Source organism: Malaya genurostris, chromosome 2 (assembly GCF_030247185.1).
Source record: "Malaya genurostris strain Urasoe2022 chromosome 2, Malgen_1.1, whole genome shotgun sequence".
In the NCBI taxonomy this organism is placed as follows: domain Eukaryota; kingdom Metazoa; phylum Arthropoda; class Insecta; order Diptera; family Culicidae; genus Malaya; species Malaya genurostris.
The window spans coordinates 43,409,948-43,414,607 of NC_080571.1; positions in this window are offsets into that span (position 1 = coordinate 43,409,948).

Genomic DNA, 4,660 nt, shown 5'->3' on the forward strand with positions numbered 1-4,660 from the left:
TTGGATATTGTATCGAAAATACCGTAAAGTGTTGAAACCGCGTAAATCCAGAATTGTTAAATAAACAGTTTTACGAATACAAATACGTTTACGTTTCGTCTTCGACTCGGCAATGCAGAACAGTTAATGTTGAACCTAACAATTCAACATTAACTGCTAAGCAGACGAAAAGCTCAAACTCAACTTTTTGAAATACACTAAGGTGCATCGCTTTATTGGCGAGTCGAACGTAAACCTCCAAATAATAAAAATTGTATTATTCATTACATTCATTACATTACAAGTATTTATATAGAAACCAGAGCGCCGAGCTGGCTGACCATAATACACCGAGGTCTCTTTTTACACGGACTCCGGAATTAGCACGGTTTTTATTACGCGGTTTTCGCAATTAACACGGTTTCTGATGAGAGTTTAGAAAGCACTTTCTCATTTTTTTTAAATTGAAAACAATGGATCAGGTTGTCCGTAAGAAAACGATTATGAGAGCTAGTTTAAAATTTGAAAGTTAACAAAAATCATTCGTTCAACAATTCACTGACTGAGTATTGACTGTTGTTCCATAAAATGATTAATCAGTCTTCAGATCTTCAATCCCGGTCGTAAATTACACGTCAACGCCTCCTTCGCTCAGTTCTAGAGAAATTCGTAGAGTTGAAGAACTACCGAAGCGAAGCGATTCAATGCGATGTACTGTTTTCGCATCGCATTCTCTCTGACAGGTTTGCTTTGATCAAATGGAACCCCGATCAAATGCACATAACAAAATTATAACAAAATTATTTTAACAGTTGTTATTTTTATCTAAATGTGATATGTTGAATTATCTGTACAATATATTCGTCGGTTTATAATAACGCACAATATCAACATTATAACACAGTCTGTAACAATTACTTTCAACGTATACTATTAAAGTCAGATATTTATTACAGTTTATCGTCTTGACATCTTATATGGAAAGATGGGATAAAACGCACCTTGAGATAAACAAACATATCGCTTTTTTCTTAAATACTACAAAATTATTCAAAATATTGACGCAAATTGCTGAATACTGAGGTTATGTTAGGAAACAGCTGATCCCACAAAAATTTTCATGAAATATGTATATGTTACTTACAGTTTTGTTCCAATATAGATCAGATATTTGAATTACAATTAGTTACTCTACTCTTATGCCAAGCAAAATTATATAAATTTCGAGAAGAGCAACACTCCGCCATTGATTCCTAAGATTTGAGTATGAATTATCGAATTAAAGAATAATCGAGAATAATTCTTACATTTAACAAACGCACTCACTTAAAAAATGTTCACCTATCTGTAATATAAAACCAACATATTTTAGTGATGAATTTATGTGTATCGTTCGATTTGTCGTTTTATTGCATTATTATAGTGCAATTGGTAGTCTTTTTACAATTTTCGGAACCCGGGACCGGTTAGAACGAAGTAAATTTATTTGTTCATCAACATAAATTGACCTATTGCACCAAAAACCTCCATTTACGTTATAATCGGGGGTTGGTAAATCGAATAATGACATAAAAAGTTTACGTTATTTGGAATTTTCAACTTAAAAAAAGTTTTTCTTATGTAAACGTATTATTGGGTATGTATAATATAATGAATAATTTTGGAACGAAAATCATCAGTATTTGCAGGAAAAGGATGTTCTAAATAGCTTCAAAATCCAAGATGGCGACTTCCGGTTCATTGAAATGTCATAAAAACCCTTACAATATGGGTGTTTTTGGAACAGAATTGATGAGAAGATGTCGTCAAACGGTGTTTAAAGAGGTTCTAAAATCTACGATGGCGACTTCTGGTTTATTGATATTCCTTGGAAACCCTTACAGTATGAGTATTTTCGGAACGGAACTGATGAGCAGATGTCGGAAAATTATATTTGAAATGGTTCTGAAATCCAAGATGGTGATTTGGAATACAAGATAGCGACTTCCGGTTTGTTGTTATTCCTTAAAACCCGTTAAAATATGTGCATTTTAGGAACTGGATTAATAGTTTTCATGGTATATTAAGAGCAATTCCAATATTTCAAGCTTCTTCATTGAAAATAGATATCATGAGAAAATTTCTAGCTATCTGTCGGGATGAAGTGAATATAGTAAAATGTACATAGGAGATTGGAAAGCAGAATATAGGTAGATAGAGAGATAAATAATAATCGAGATTCAAGAACAATGAAACCGACGTGAGTTTTGCGATTAGCTTTGAAGAATCAAGATCCGTTCAATTTCGTTTTTTTCTTATTCTTGAAAAAGTTTTCAACTTTTTGCTTGTGTCAGGTGGATGTTTCACTAATTCTTACCACTTCATCGAAATTTTCCGACATCTACTCATAACACCCGATCTGAAAATATCAAAATTGTTACGGTTTTTAAAAGATATCAATAAACCGGAAGTCACCATCTTGGAATTTTGAACCATTTTAAACATTCGACATCTACATATCCAATGCGTTCCAAAAATACCCATACTGTAAGGGTTTTCAAGGAATATCAAAGTGGCCATCGTAGATTTTAGAACCTCTTTAAACCCCGTTTGACGACATCTTCTCATCAATTCTGTTCCAAAAACACCCATATTGTAAGGGTTTTTATGACATTTCAGTGAACCGGAAGTCGTTATCTTGGATTTCAGAACCACTCCTTACATAATTTTCCGACATCTACTCTTCAAACTTTTTCCAAAAATACTTATATTGTAGTAGTTTCTATGGAATATAAATGAGCCGCAAATCCTTCATATGAATCTAATGTATATTGTATTCAAAAAAATTTCCGTTTGTTTCGACTGATTTAAAGCTATATAAAATTTTCAGTAAGTCATATAAAATATATTTATAATACATAGACAAACATTAATTCTTTGTACATCCCGTTTCACATCTATATAACACGCACAATAATTGGATTTAGAAAAATCGATCGAATTGATAAAATATGCACTAACATGTTATTAGTGGTATCAGTGGCATGTTATCAACCCTGTAAAAAAATCATTATCGTAAGGGACTGTATAATTACTTTCACTGCTACGAGTACAAAGAAGAACGAAAATTAGAATGAATAACTATTTTCCTTTATCAATTAAATCATTCAGTTCCAGGAGTAGCCTTTGAAAAATATTCAACACGCAATTTAGACAAAGTAGCTATTTTAGTCAATCTGCGATCATGCTTTATCACGTACGCCATTATTTACAGGAATACACAGTTTGAAACAGACAAACCAACTTTCAATCTGTAGCGTATTACCATTCAAACATTTCCAGGTTTACACACCCCACGCAAAAACCCGCTTACATGCACACCAATTCTGCAATCCGACGGATTTGTGAAACGAACGAATCTTCACTTTCGTTCGAGTTCGAATTTTGCATTCTTCATTCCGTTCGACTTGTATGATTCGATCGACTCTCGTTCGGGAACACTTGAAATTTCGAACACTAACTATCAAAGCTGTCAACACTACTTACACGTTCTATATTATTTATTTTATTCGTTTCTTAGTAAACGAAACCGTCACACTTGTATAAACAAATTAGAACGATTCTAAATCGAACATAAGTAATACGTACGCAAGACGATCGAGTAATGTTCGAAAATTGAACAACTCGAACGAATGATATTCGAGTTCATACCCAACTCGAACGGAATGCTGAATCGAAATGGCACATTCGATCGGAGTATTTCGAATCGATCGACGTACAGAATAGGGGGGATGATCACTCACTGATTAAAAAGAAGCGGCACAAATAGTGTACGACGATGGAAAGCATCTACATTCAGCTTTATTGTTAAACACCGCTTATCATGTATTGGTGATATTTCCATCCACTCATAGGTAACCTTCACAGTCTCGTGTACTCGAAGTGTGAGTTGGCAATCGCAATCTTCCCGGGTGAAATTTGGTTCTGGTTGTCGGATGTTTTTTTTATTTCAAGCAAAATCGCCTAAAGGTATGCAATTGTATGGCACATAAAAATCTATTATTAGAATTGCGCGGTGAAATTTTACGCACCATAAAATTGGTAATAATAGTTGAATAACCTACATAACAAATTTGGATATAATATTGATATTACCATATAAGGTTTTGTTACAATTTAGTTGTCATCTAAGCCAATTTTAGATATAATTTTTGTTATTTTAACAGCTAACCAGCCAAATATAAAACCAATTTTGTTATGTGAAATAAATATCCGAATTTGTTATAAACTTGTTTCGACCATCTGATCGGAACTAGCTCGCACGCGAGCCTCGACGCTTCACGTGACGCTTTCACTCTGACAGCAACTTTAGATTAATTTGCCGCGGAGGCAAAGCGTCTCCTAAGTGTTCTAGTTTTAACTTGCCATCCAATGTGTTTTATCAATGATGACTAGACCCTTTTTGAAACTTCAGGGTGGTTTTGCCTTTCTCTATAGAAAGGTATAAAAATTGCTGGAAAAACCGACTATCGAACGGAGTCTCGGAGACCCATAGTGTTATATACCAATCGATTCAACTCGACGAGATCGGAAAATGTCTGTGTGTGGTTTCGTGTGCGTGTGTGTAAGTGCACCTTTTAACGAGTTTTTCAGCGCGCAATTTTCTCAGAGATGTCTTAACCTACTTCAACAAGCTTAAGTT